The sequence below is a fragment of the Chrysemys picta genome, chromosome 2, assembly GCF_011386835.1.
Source record: "Chrysemys picta bellii isolate R12L10 chromosome 2, ASM1138683v2, whole genome shotgun sequence".
Taxonomy (NCBI): Eukaryota; Metazoa; Chordata; order Testudines; family Emydidae; genus Chrysemys; species Chrysemys picta.
Window position 1 is genome coordinate 44,835,102 of NC_088792.1, and position 15,376 is coordinate 44,850,477.

The 15,376-nt window shown below is 41.4% G+C and overlaps 1 protein-coding gene across 1 annotated transcript in view; it reads left to right on the forward strand.

Annotated features, from left to right (window-relative positions):
• ZNF804B (zinc finger protein 804B) overlaps positions 1-15,376 on the forward strand; it is a 364,064-nt gene that overhangs the window by 90,794 nt on the left and 257,894 nt on the right. The window lies entirely within an intron of this gene.

Sequence of the window (15,376 nt, forward strand, 5' to 3'; positions counted from 1 at the left end):
AAGAGAGGAAGATCTCTATCCCTGCTCAAAAAGAAAGATGAGAAGAAATATTTTCCTTTTTAGTTTAATTGTATTGTTTTACAAAAAGGATGTTCTGAAATGAGATAATTTGTTTTGGTTAAGCAAAAGCAGGCTCCTCAATGGTCTGCAGAAGAAATTGCAAACAACCCAGATATGGGGAGGTGTGGGGGATCATTGCCCTGATATCAATTTAAAGAGTGAGGCTCTAATCCCTCCTGTGTGTATGGAGTGTGGATGGTGGTGGTGAGTGGTGGAAAGAGGGTTTTTCAGTCACCACAATGATACTGTTTCCTCTATCTCCCTTCACACCAGTCCCCGAAGCTCACCCTCCATGTATCCAGATAGGAGGGCAATTGGACAGGGAGTTTTGGGAGCACATGCAAAAAGATAATTTAGCCCCAGATTTGATTTGCTTTTCTGTGACTCTCTTCTGCAAAGAACAACTCCATGGGAGGCTGTGGAGGCAGCCACTGACAAGCTGGTGCAACTGAAGTTGCCAGCCTCCAAAGGATAGCTCTGGCTGCCAGTGTATTTTGGGCTTAAGGGCCCCCCTTATATTACAATCTAGAAAAACTCAATGAAGAATCCTGTGGAGTTTTCTCCCCCCAGTCCTCCCACCCAGGGGTTTTTCCACAGATGGGGGTTTATTGGGCTGGTATATACAGCAATGTGAATACACTGAAACAAGAGTTGGTCAACACTTTTTCATGAAACTTTTTTCAGTCAAAATATTTTGTTTAGTCAAAACTGAAAAGTTTTGTGGAAAGAAATTGGTTTTGATGAAAATCTAAACTGAAAGGTTTCTCATGTCCAGGATGGAAATTCTGCTCAAAGGGCAAGTGAGAGAGAGATTTTTTAACACAAGAATAACTTCAGAGGAAGAACTTGAACCTGAGTCTCTCATCACCTAAGTGAGCACCCTAATCACCAGGCTATGGAATATAGCTCTTAAAGCAGACTGGAGTCTGCCCATAGGAAACATACTATGCTAATGTGCACTGCATACACTGCAATGAGATTCTGTCTCACTTGGATAGTTTAAAATGGAATTTTACCAGATATTCCAAAACAAAGTTCATATTCGGGCATGAAAATTTTTAGTACATAGAGTTTTTTGTTTAAAGTGCTTTAAAATAGAGGCTGTGATGGATGCAGAGCCGCCCTGTTACAGTTTATGAGTACTGTATGTTGACCTGATTATTGGGATACTTATTATATTAATATATTGGTTTTGCTTAACAGCAGTCTGTAAGGAAAACAAGCAGGAAGGAAAGATGAGTGGCTCAAGCTAAGAAACGCTTCAGCAAACACTTGCAGGTTATGATGGGAAAATGGCAGACACCACTCTAGCTTTAGGCAAGTTAGGCAGCTGCCTAGGGTGGCATATTCTGCTTAGGGTGGCCAACAGCACTGCAACCGTATGCACCAGGTCACAATGCCAATCTCTCAAATTTGGTCATGCCAAATCTGAGTAAGTGGCACTGCGACCTGGTGCTTGTCCCCATTCCCCCTACTTAGAACCATGGAACCCCATCAGAAGGCTCACTGTGCCCACCTCGAAAGTGTGGTGTGTACCATGGCTGCGAGCCTCTGTTTTAAAGGGTAGGAAAGGGGTGACACGCTGAAGTTTTGCCTAAGAAAGCAGATTGCCTTGAGCAGCCTCTGGCCACTGGCTCTGAGGAGTCTGGGTCGATCTCCTGCTGAACCTACCAAATTGACTCTGACAAAGAGTGAAAAAGCCTAGGAGCTAAAAATAACAAAGAACCCCTGGCTAGAGAATAAGGGACTGACTCTCTCTCTCAAGAGAGGAGGGAGCCATTGGGGAGCTGTTGTGGGAAGCCAACTGATGCACAGTCACCACAGTCACTGAAGAAATAGTAGGCTTGAGTAGGTTGCTATCAGGGGATGGTAAATCTTAGATAAGAGATGTGTTGAGACTGTTTGTTTTAAAATCCGTTCTCTCTATGCTTTGATCCTTTAGGAGAATAAACAGAATTTTGGTTATAAGAAGGCTGTCTGGTCACTATATACACCACTGGCCACAGACTTCCCAAGGGAAGATCCACAGGTGCTGAACCCAATCAGACCTTCTGGGTAGGCATGGTTGGTACACAGGGTTGTGGCCCAGAGCCTGGTCTAAGAGTGGGAGAATCTGGTGTTCTGTACAATGAGTGGTTAGCAGAGGGCCAGATGTACCATTCCCCACTCACCATCATGTGGGACAGAACCAAGCGAGGGAAAGGGAGGGGGGCTAAAATCACAGCTCTGGAGTATATTACCCCTTGCCCAGATTTCCATGTGGAAATCTGCACATTCTGTAAGGGACAGGCCCACAGGAGCAGAACTTCTCTTGCTTCACCCCCTCTATCTGTTGCCCCACACTAAACTCCATGAAGCAATAGTCTTGCAGGACAAGGGAGCAGCACTGAAGATGTGACATTACCTTCTTTTGTCTTACCCTTATGCATGTGGCTCCAGAGAGGATAATCCGGTTTATACTAAATGGCTGGTATAGTATGCTAGCAGGTACAGTGTGGGCATAGAGAGATATTGCCTGGTGCACCCACTGCCATAGGGAACTTCCCAAACAAAGCCATATACTTCATGGTGAGCTAATGGAGGATTCACTTTTCTGACAAAAAATAGCATATGATCTCTGGTGCAAAGGAAAGCACATGGTTGTCAGTTTGGGGAGGGTGATGAGACGAGACCTAATTACAGACCACACTCTATGTAGCCAGTGATTTTATTACTAGTCTTGTGAGATGTGGTGCTTCCCCAACTGCTGAAATCAGTTTATTATGTGAGAATTTCAGCATTCATTTAAAAAAGAACTAAGTTGTGTTTGCAGAGAATAGCTTGAAAATGTGAATCTTAGACACGCCAACACTAGAAAGCAAATTAATAGAACCCTACTTGTATAATTTTTTAAATCTTAGGATTTTCAAGCCAATTTCAGGATTTCTCCCCCCCCCCCCCCATGGGTTTTGAACTGGTGGGGTTTGTAGTTCTGCACTCTTTGAGGGTCACCTGATTCTCCTGGTTCTCTACTGAGCATTGTGGATAGATATCAAGAAAAGAATGTATATTCTGCTCAACAAGGTACTCATGCTGCTTATTATTACCTGAATTGTCGCAATAGTCAGATGTCTGAATAACACGTTTATCTTAAAATACTGACATTTTGTAAGAAAACTAGAATTCTTTCAGTAATTGCACATTGTGGTTTTGACTATTTTAAAACAGTAGCTTTTTTTACCCCTAAGATTATTGTCTTTCCTGCTATATAAACATCAGAAACAAAGCCTGAGGTTCTTTGTCCTACATGTAGAATTCTCTTTATATTCTTTTCTAAATGTATCACTATAAAAATAAAATATGGATTAAAAATCCACGGAACATTTTTTTCACATTTCAAATGTTTCAATAGGATATAGGTTTGTGTACAGTACTACATCTCTAATTATACAAGGGAGTGTAAAATGTAAGGACCCAGTGTTAGCGCCCTTGTTGGGGCAAAGCTCCTATTGAGGTAAAGGAGAGTTTTGCCCAAGTAAGGACTGAGCAATGGCAGCAGGGTTAGGTCTTCCAGCAATAGTTAAATGAGCTAAATCCACCAGTGCTCCTGGTGGTGCGAGTTGAACACTGGATGTAAATTAGTCAGAAAAATGGTGTAAGTACGACAGTAGTCTAACTTGCAGCAATCTGGAATTTATCAGCTGTGCAAGAGGAGCTGAAGTTTATGTGGTCACTCAGAGACTGGAAGGTGAAAGCTGCAAAATCGGGTGTGGACACGGTAGGGCTGGAGGAGGATGTTCTGGAGCTTTGGAAAGTCCAATAAAGCTGTGGTGCAAGCCTCAAAATGTGACTAACAAGAGACCAGTGAGAAATTAATCCTGACCTCTATTTTAACTCATAACCAGCACTCGAGTTGTGCTTTAATGCTCTGGAATGCCGTTTTGACACTTATTTTAGGAGTCCAAACAGCATTCCAGTACTTCTGCTGGTCCCAGGCCCCCAACAGCACAGTCCCCAACAGAGAGCAGCAGCTAGGCACAGGTGAGGGAAGGCATATACAGGACAGACTCTGCGGGGAGTCACCCCCTGTTCCCTGGGCCTCCCCCAGCTCCCTCATTGCCTCTATCTTCCTCCCAGCTTCCTCTACGACTTCCCAGGTCCCTCTTCTCCTCTCTACTTCCTCCTGGGTCCTCCCATTGCCCTGCATTCTGGTGCTTCCTGCTTTAGGACTCCAGTGTTCCTTGCCGCACAATCAAAGCTGACAGTAGATCACAATCTCTCAGGAAAGGCTGCTGTTGGACTATGCAGCCTTTTAACACTTAAAAACAGATTACAAATCTGGCAGCTTTGTATAATACTTAAATATGTGACAGATATTGAAAATATATTGTTAGCCATCTATTTTTCTTAAATATATCAATCATATAGTATTCATGAATATGTTTGATGTAATATTATACTGCTTTAGTAGTCTCCTTTACACCGAGTGGCCTAGGGGATAGAGCTCTGGACTGGGCCGCAGAAGTCTGGAGGTCTGTTATTGGCTCAGCCACTGGCCTCTTGGGTGACCTTGGACAAATCACTTCACTGCTCTGAGCCTCAGTTTCCCCATCTGTAAAATGGGGCTAGTGATACTGATCTCTTTTGTAAAATGCTTTGAGATCAACTGATGAAAGTGCTAGATAAGAGCTGGGAATTGTTATAATTAAATAAGTATACCTGGGCAGACACTGAAGGCATTACTCAGATTTTATATATGTTTTATATAATAAAATATTTCTCCCATTGGAGTGGGGGAGGAAGGGCTCTGATTGTGCTGGAATATCTAGGTGACCTTCTCTGGAATTTCTTATTGCAGTGGCCTGAGCAGCTACAAAGGTTACTTTTTCTCTTCCTCTATGTTTAGCTGTCTGCCTGTCACAAATGCAGCCTGCTGTGTCAGGGATCGGCTTTCTATTGGCCTCTGCAGCCTCCACTGTGCAGCACTCCACATCCATCAATCACATTATTTTTCTCCCGTCCTTCATCTCCTGCCATGGGACTTACACCTGTTTTAACAGTTGGGCTTGAGAGATGCTGAGAAACCTGAATTCCCACAGAAGTCCTATTTGCAACCTAAATCAAAGGGAATGGTGCGAGTTCAGCTACTCTTATGTTCAGGCCCTTGTTTTGTACATTCTACTCCATGTAAGAGACTAATTTACTTGTATAATCCCTTTTTGCTTCTCCATTTCTGAATTTAGCCCTGCATTTCTACATAACTGATGGCTAAATTCTGTTGAACTCTGCCCAATTTCTATGCTGCTGACTTCTGGGCAAGGTTGCACAATCCCTAAAAAAATTGATTTTTCAAGGTTTCCACATCCTTTTACACTACAGGAGCTGGATGAAGATTTTATTGAATCTGGCTCTGAGTAACTCTTATAGCACGGTCTTCTAAAGTGTCAGGGTATTCACTGTTTGCTGCTGGGGAGAATTTAACTCATTCAACTGCTTTGTTTTCAAAAAATATTTCCAAGTTTATTTTTATTCAGGATTTGCTGTTCATTTGTCCTTTTGAGTTTATACAGTTTTGTTATTTCTCTGACCCCCCTTGCACACCAGCAAAAGTATGCTGCTAAGTGGTACAGATCTGGCCAAAGTGAATACTGATTATGTGTTAATTAGACATGAGCCAGTCTAGATCATTGAGATTCCACCATAACACACAAAATGCACCCACCTGGTGTGTGAATCACAGCAAAATAGGAGCTGATTTTCTAAAGTGAGGCATGCAATTGTGCATGCAAAGATGTGCACGAATATGCATTCCTAATTTACATGGTATTACACCTAGTATTTGCTGCACTAATGACTAGTTAGACACATAAATGGTTATCTGAATGCAATCGTGGTTATTGCATGTGCAAATTAGGGTGTAAATGCACACACATTTTCTGTGCATGCATTTTCCTTCCTGACCTGTTGAAAATCAGACACTTATTGTCTCTCACATATTCAGATCTCTCTTTCTGTGTCTGAAATATTGTATTTATTGCATTTCAAGTTGCTTATAGGAATGTTATAAATTTTAAAAGAGCATAAAAAACTGTCAGTGTGAAATGAAACAGAATTAAGAACAATTGATTTAAAAAAAATCTTTCCCCATGGCTGTACTTCAATGATCAACATTACTCTTACTTTTCTCGACCTATTTAAAACTGGTCAAGGGTGGGTAGCTACCTTCAAACAGTGGGGGGGAAAACTGGTCCTGAATTTTAAACATTTTTATGTTCAGATTATAAACTCAGACCTTAAGTCTCAGTGCAGGTTTATTTGACTAGCATCAGGGGCCTAGCTATAATGGTGCAAGTGGTGCAGTCAGACCAGGGCCCACAAAGTTATGGGGGCCTACCCAGCAAAGGCCACTCTACCTTGGACACCATTGTAATTATGCCATAATCTACCTATAGGCAGACATGGCTCTGAGGAGCAAGAAGTGTCCTACTGCCAGCAAGCACTTCCTCCCACCCCATGCAGCTTAAAGGCACAGGTAATGACCTCCTGCCAGGTGGGTTGCCAGGGAAGTGCTCCTATACCCTCCCCAGCTGCTCCCTGCCCCCAGCATGGGCTGCTCCTGGTGGCACCCAGTTGTCGCTGTCCCTTTATGCCTGTCCCCTGTGGGCCCTGCTGCCTGGCTAGCCCCTGCCCCATCACTGCTGCCACCTTGGACTCATATTGAGGCCATCACTTCAACAGTGAGGAGCTCATCCAGAAAGGTGCAGGGGTGGACTGGGAGGTCTGGGGTTGCTGGGGGCTGGGTGGGAAGTGCAAGCTGGGATGGGCTGGAGGGGGAAGCAAAGTGTGGGAGGCAGGGCAGGTGCTGCAGAGGGTTGTGGGGGCAATTGGAGAGTGGGATTGCTGGAGGCAGACGGGGAGTGGCCTCATATCACAATTAGCCTCTTTACTCTGTTGGAATGTGTTTCTCCTAACTATTGTCATTTGCAGTGTTGTAGCTATATTGGTCCCAGGAGATGTGAGAGACCAGGCGGGTGAGGTAATATCTTTTGTTGGACCAACCTCTCTTGATGGAAGAGACAAGCTTTCAGGCTTCACAGAGCTGAAGAAAAGTTCCATGAAGCTCGAAAGCTTGTCTCTTCCATCAAGGGAGGTTGGTTCAACAAAATACATTACCTCACCCACCTTGTCTTTCTCTTAACTAGGATAGATTCACTGGTGCACTCTAGCTCCTATGCAGCTTTTTGACAATGGAAAACCATTGTCAACCTGATCTAATCAGCCAGTTAAATTGAGTGATGGAATCGTCCAAAAGTAGATGGAGCATACCAGTGAACCTTTCTGCATATGGAGTTGGGTCAGACCCTATCCAAATAGTGTGTGCAACTTAGGGCTTGTCTTCACTACGGAGCTAAATCGGTGCTGCTGCAATTGATGCAGCGGCATTAATTTAGCGGGTCTAGTGAAGACACGCTCAATCAATGGGATAGCATTCTCCCATCGATTTCTGTACTCCACCTGAATGACAGGTGGAAGCAATGTCGGCAGGAGAGCATCGCCCATTGACATAGCGTAGTGTGGACCCCGCGGTAAGTAGACCTAAGCTACGTTGACTTGATTTATGCTACTAATGTAACTCAGATTGTGTAGCATAGATCGACCGGCAGCAGTAGTGTAGACCTGCCTTTAGAGGTAATTAGATGATGTTACAGGTGTGGGTGAGGCTGGCTTTTTATCTTGGTCAGGTAACGTTTGTAGGATATAGAAGCATAAGTGACTGTAATGTAAAATGTAAAATGGTTTAGCTATCGTGATCTTTGAAAAATGCTGAGGATATAGTCGTTTTAATAGGGTTTTTTTTAAAATTGAATGGCTGTATGGATTATGATGTTTGGTTTCTCTGACATGGAGACCACATTTTCAAGAGTGTCTGTATATTTGTGACGACACCTTTTTGCATTTGGTGCAAATGTCTGGTGAATAAAAAGCAAATGCTGTTTGTGCTCAAATTGCAAGTTTTTCTATAGGCAAAATTGTGGGTTCAGGTATAAAGATTTAGGGCTTGAGTCCCCATTGCATTACTTCTCTTTTATAGTGGTGTAGCTCCTTTCATTTAGTTTCAATAGATTTGCACCCATTTGAAACTGGAGTAACACATTACTAACTCAAGCGACTGGGCTTTTTGACTAACTGTATGTGTGCTTTGGATATACCTTGCTACTTAGTTTAAAGTTTGGCATATAAAAGCTGGGTTTGCATGTGTTTTGTAGTTTTTGTGGTGTTTTGTTTTGTCTCACAATTGCTGTTGTGCAGATTTTCTATTAGATAAACTGGTAAAATCTTAGGTTTTGAATATGGGTGAGTTATCTGATGATGATGCCAAATACAAGATAGATATTGGAGACAGTCTCACACGTGACAGAATTACCAATTTGAGATCTTGTCTGCGGGGCTCCTGAACTGTAACATTTAGCACTACATCACTGCCAGTGAGCAATTTGTTTAAATGTGTAAATAGAACTTTTCTGTGTATAGATAGCCTGAATATTGTGTCTGTGTATTCATGGATTAGATGGATATATTCTGATTTTCCAAGATGGTAAATTCAGCAACATATTAGATTTTGGAATTGGGAAGGGGGCCCCTAACCTATTCTTGCACCAGGGCCTTGCTATGCCCCTGACTAGCATTCTTCCCCCCCCCCCCCCCCCGGAATGCAAATAAATAAAAATGGATGTAAAATAATGAAGAGTCAACCAGGTTCAAAAATCTAGTTTATAAGTCTTAGTAGTGTTCTTAATGTTTGAAAAAAGAATATTTTTCAGGGTCATATTAATCTGAGTTATAGCAGCCCTTGAGCCATGAGGTTTCTATTAGTGCACAATGTTTCTTCTCTCTTTATGTATTTCCACGTTGAAAGGGTCATTGTCTGTGGAAGAACTATTAGAATCAGGCTACGCATCCTGGCTATTAAATATGTTCCAATAGACTGCTGTAGTGTCTGTAAGAGGATAAGTAAAATTCACATATTTGGGGCAAATTTTACTTCCAGCTACATGGATAAAATTCCCATTGGAAACTGTTGAGACTTCCTGATGTATAGGAATCATTTATAGTACCAGAGACATTTATACGGAACATATCACAGGACACCGCCAATACCACACTGAGTAACTGAGACTGCCGACCAGGGAAATAACCCACTTCCTTCCCTGATGGACCAAGGGACGCACCCCACCCATGTACTTATCTGCTACACCGATACTGACTTGGACTCCTTATTCATTCTATGGGTGGCGTACCTGAGCCCACTTATCCACTGACACTTTAAAAACTCTGCCAGTTATGTGATATGTATGTATCTCTTCACCCTTGCAACCGATACCTGTAATCCCTCATAACCCAAGCCTGACCCCAGATGTACAGTACCTTCCCTCTTAACCTGTGTATATTTAATTTTAAACATTCACTTTAATAAAAAATTTTAAATCTGTTCCATGCAAATGGCACATTGCCAGGATGCCTTTGGTCATGGTATTCACTGTATTAATTTACAGACAGTCTTACAGGGTGTAGCTTTAGGGCCCAGGTTAGTTTGCAGCTGAGTGGATAGTCACCACTTCTCAGAACTAGATCTATTTATCCTCATGAACATCTATTAGGGTCTGATCCTAACTGAAGTCAGTGGCAAAATTCCCTTTTACTTCTATGGGAGTAGGCACAGGCCTTTAAAGAGTTAGTTTACTCGCTCTCTACACTTTCTCATTGCTGAGGTTTAATCTTCTGCTCATTGCAGGTGATTTGGGATGAAAGCTCCCTACAACAGCATAAGCAGATTTTATATCTTGGAAATCTGGTTCCCGCTTTGGTTGCATTATAAAGACATGTCACTATACACTTGAGTGCATTCTTGCTAGCTTTATTACTTTTTACATAGCAAAGGTAATCAGATCTAATATAAGTCAATAAACACATAAGAGGAAAAAAGATGAAAAAAGGCAATGATCCACAGCAGAAAGGTTTGGATAATTTATTACAGAAATATCATGCAAATCATATTCTTGTTTTGCTTGTCCATCTGAGAAAGGTAATATAATGGTGTGCAATCAAATGGAAAATTTAAATTGGATATGATGTATTTGAAACCATGAGCTGATTTTGAAAACTATCAATTAGTTCTAAGGGCAGAAAGGAAATGTAATAAGAACAATTAACTTTAGACCTCTGACTTACTGAATTTCACCAGTCTATCTAGAACCAACCATTTTATTTGGAGGGCAGCTAAGGCATTTAAATTTATATGGTGTTATTTGTTTGTTAAATCTGATGTAGGGTCTCACAGAAAAAATTTTAGATTATCTTGACTAAGTAATTGATGGATGGTACTCCTTTTCACACAATAACTGCAAATACACAGGCCTATTTGGGTTCAACCACGGCCGGCTCCAGGCACCAGCTTTGCAAGCAGGTACTTGGGGCGGCCACTCCGGAGGGGGGTTGCACGACCAGCTATTCGGCAGCAATTCGGCAGAGGGTCCCTCACTCCCGCTCAGAGTGAAGAACCTCCCGCTGAATTGCCACCGAATTGCCACCGAAGTGCCGCAGATTGCGATCGCAGCTTTTTGGGCGGGGGGGGGGGGGGGAGTTGGGGGTAGGGGCTGCTTGGGGCGGCAAAAGCCCTGGAGCCGACCCTGGGTTCAACCAGCTGTCTACCTAACGTGGTGAGGGTCATGCAAGGATCTATCTGAGCATTTCTGAGCATATCCACTTGATACAATGGTCTCATTCTCCTCCTTAATGTCATCTCCTCTCTCTCTCTTGCCTCTCAGTGGAGAAGGAAGGACCACGAATCTGCTCTTGTTTTATGGTGAAGAGATTAGAATAGATAATAAACAGCACTGGGGATCTGTGGGCTGGTCAGAGCAGATGAAAGTTGGGCTTTTAGAATGTGAAATTAAAAAAAAGTAAGCATGAGAGGACACTCTAGGTGCTGAAAGGTGGTCAAATACACCCAGATAGGGTTAAACCCGAAAAAACTCTGGTCAAGATTTATAGCAATCCTGCTGTACAAATCAATTGTCAGGTATAATGATGATAAACTAATTAAAACCATCCAAAGACTAATAGAACCATCTAGTAGTTGGTTGCCCTAAGTTATCTTCAGACTCAGCGGGTTGTCATCTGTATCCACGGTTTTATTTAGTAAAATTAAGTTGATCGTTATAAGATAAAAATATTGGTATTGGGTATGAACTGTCTTAACCCATACTCAAAACGCAGTGTTAAATGGCTTGGACCTCAGGGTGGAATAAGAATGCCAGGTGGGCCATTTTGGCAAACAGAACTGCAGGATGAATTGAAGAGCAGGTTAAGGTTCTCCACCCTTGAAAGGGATTGAAGACATTTGTAGTAATTGAAATAATTGTTCAGATATCATGATGATCAGACTAGTATAAAATACACAATTAGATAGCTAGGAAATATTCTGTGTATATCATTAGGGACAGGTTGGTGGTAACTACGAGCTTAATTTTCTTCCCCTCTCCTCATAACTACCTCAGGCTTTGTCTTCTTTTACATCGTTTTCAATTTTCCAATATTCTTCCTGCAATGTATTATCCATTTGGTTCTAAAAGTATTGGAAATCAAAGGTGTTACAAATAAAGGATTGTTGGGTCTGAAAAACAATCACAAATACATAATTGGTTACTTTATTATTTGTGTGCCTTCCTGTCTCTTTATTAATGTCCTTATATCATGCCTATCATCACTATGGTACAATACCTGAGCACTCATCATAAGGGCTGGCTCCAGGGTTTTGGCCGCCCCACATAGCCAAACAAACAAACAAAAAAGCCGCGATCGCGATCTGTGATGGCAATTCGGCGGGAGGTCCTTCGCCCCGAGCAGGAGTGAGGGACCGTCCGCTGAATTGCCGCTGAACAGGTGGACGTGCCACCCCTCTCCGAAGTGGCCGCCCCAAGTACCTGCTTGGTAAGCTGGTGCCTGGAGCCGGCCCTGCTCATCATCATGGTATGTTACTGTTTATTTTTGCATTGTATTGTGAGTTACACAGTGAGTAGAGTTTGACTATTGTATCCTGAAATTATCACTCTCAAGGACAAAAGTGAAAAGAATGTCAAGGAAAGCAGCTGACAATACTATAGCTCATTCTCCATCCTGAAAAGGAATCATACTACTTCTCATGATTTAAAAGTAATTCATTACTGTAATCAGTTGCTTTAATAGCCCTTGGTACCCAGAATTATGCACTATAATCTAGGTGTAGTTCCATCAGCTGTTTATGCAGTGCCAAAATTAACTCCCTTTCTAATTTGTGTTCTCCTCTTCTATTTAGATACCTCAGTATTCTGTTTGCTTTCCTAGCTGCTACTATTTTCCACCATCAACATCCAGATCTTTTTAAAAATCAGTTTAGAAAAGCATTCCTCCTTAAGGTATAATTCATTTTGTCATTTGTTGACCTAGTACTTATTTCTTTAGATTTGTACATACTAAATGAGATGACCATGTGTCTAATCATATCTATTTATCTGCAAACGTACACACTTTACTGCAGTTTGTCCTTTTCCACAGATCACTTATTGCACGTAATGCCTTTCCCTGTCGCACTTCAGATGTCACCTTCCAAATCTAACCGTTATTTTAAAACAATATTTAAAAAATAATAGTCATGCTAAAAATGTCATTCAAAGGAATGATGGAAGAGCTGACATTATGATACCACAGTTATTATTGTGTGAGATCCTGTTATTATGGTAGCACACAGAAGAGCTGCAGAGATATTGATATATAGATATATATTCAGATCAAACCTCCAACAGGAAATAAAACCGATGTTAAATAATTATGGTTTTCGAACTGAACAGAAGGCTATTGTGCACCCATCAGCTCACCAATTGCTAAATGCTAGGTGTTCTTTCCTCTGCTTGAGTGACAGGCAACAGCAAACAACAGTTCTAGAGTATGGTGCTCAGTCTAGCCCCCTCTGCTGTGTGTTATACTTTCCCAGCCTAGAAAAAAATGTTCTCTGTCCCTGGAAGTCATAGCCAGCCTTAAAAGGACTATTCCAGAGTCTTGATTTTAGAGCAATCCTTCTGCTTCAGAAACCTTTCCATCAAATTAAACTAGCTCAAAATAATTGTGCTAACAATGCCAGCCACTAGGAAACAGGTAAACATTCCTGAAGCCCATTAAAGGGCCATTGCTACTTAGAAGAAGGGAAATATTCTCAGTGGATGCTCCTGAATCTCAAAAATAGCCAAATTTTTCAGTAAATTAAAGATAAAAACATATGATAGGGATATTGTAATTCTCCCCAAGTCAAGCATTACAAACCCAGGAAATTTGGAGTTTAGGTTAGTGCTAAGGTAAGAAATATCATGCAGTAAGCTTATGATCATGATTGACATTTTAATGTTGGAATCCAGATTAAGCTGATTTTTAAAGATACTGATTTTTAAAGACTAACTTTTCTTTTATATATTTTCCCCTTATGGCATCACTGCTGGGTGGAGTCAAGGTTGTTTGGGTGCCTTAACGGTGTATTTCTTACCTTACCATGTTAAATTTTCTTGCAAGATGTTCTTGTAGACAATGGGTGAACTTGTATGCCCTGTGGTCTACAAAGGTGTAGCCTTCACTGCAAAATTTTACATTGTTAAAGTCATGGATCAGAATGCTGTTCCATTATTGTCCTATGGTCTATGTTTACAGCTTGGCATTATGCATGAACTTGCACTGGACAACTCAGTCATGTTTTGCTGGTTAGAGTAGAAGTGGATACCCAAAGTATCGTTCAGAGATACTGTGATTTATTTAATGGTGATGGTATTTTGTCCATGGGATATGCATACTCTCTGTGGTTGGATCTGAACGCCAAGCCCTTTGTACTGCCTGAACATTGTGTACCTCCTGCACTTGTGGACAAGGTCTGAGCAGAAGTGCAGCTCACAAAAGATAATGGTATCATTTGGGAGAAGGAAGGGCCTATAGATTGGCGCTCACCCATGGTGATCGTATATAAGAAGAATGGCGATATTTGAGCGCACAGATTTTAGGGCATTTAATAAATATGTGAAAGGTGAGCAGTTTCAATTACCAACCTTCAAAAAGGTAATTTACCAGGTAAACAGATCTTGGATTTTCTCTTTGTTAGACTACCAATCTGTTTATTGAGAAATACCCATGGCTGAAAGTTTGCAGCTGTTACTGACTTGTAGCATTCCATTTGGGAGGTACTGCTATCAATGACTCCCTTTTGGCTTATTCTGTGCTCCAAAGGTATTTCAGAGAGTGGTCTCTCAACTCCTGGATAAGATTCAGGGAGTATGTTTCCATTTGGATGACATTCTTGTCTTTGTGAAGAAACTTCCTGAGTATAATGATATTCTGGACCTCTATTATAAGGCCATTGACCTGCTGAGCATGAGGCTGCAGCGGTGGATTATTCATTTGCAGCAATATGACTTTAATTTGGTACGTATCAAAGTAAGATATGTTTTCCTTGTCAAAGCTCTTTCAAGAAATTCTGCTAGGTTGGTAAGCTTATATACTGAAATGGAAGAGTGCACCATATGCTTTTTACATCAGAGGTATAAGCTGAATCAGAGGTATAAGCTATGGCTGTGGCTGTGGGATCACCTGGTGTCTTCAGCCAGGCACCGCTGAACTTGGGGGACAAGGAAGCAAAGGAAGGAAGCAAAGTGTGATGACTGGTATGTGTGTTGCCTCCCTGCTTCCTGCTCCTTGTTTCTGTTCTGTTTCTGATTCTTGCTCCCTGAACTCAGTGTTCCTGTTCCTGTTTAAGACTGTGTTTGCATACAGAACATTGGGTGTGTGCAGCTGCTCATGGCCCACTGCTATATATCAGCTGTTCGGGCTGTTGTCATGTTTTTTTAGACAGTTGCTGAGCTAACTAGTTCATGATTATTACATGTTTTCATTGACAACCTATCTGCATAGTTTGCTTCATTTTTGTGTGTTTTTGGATTGCTATTCAGGAGTGTATCAGAGCATAACACTTTACATATTTGATTTTCTTACAAGTGTAACCTTAACTGTGAATTTCCTGAGTTTTTAATGCTTGTTGTTGAGATAATTAAAATAACCCTGCAATGATTTTTACCTTTACATTATAAATACGTATTCTCAACCTTAACACAATCTTAACTTTGTTTTTTGTCTAGGAATTTTCTTAGTTTTTAAAATTATTATAAACATCATACTCAAATACTAAACAAGAACCCCAAAGTGAATGCTACCATATAATACTTCTATGGATCTGAAAATATAAAGTCTTACATCAGTTTTTAAAAAG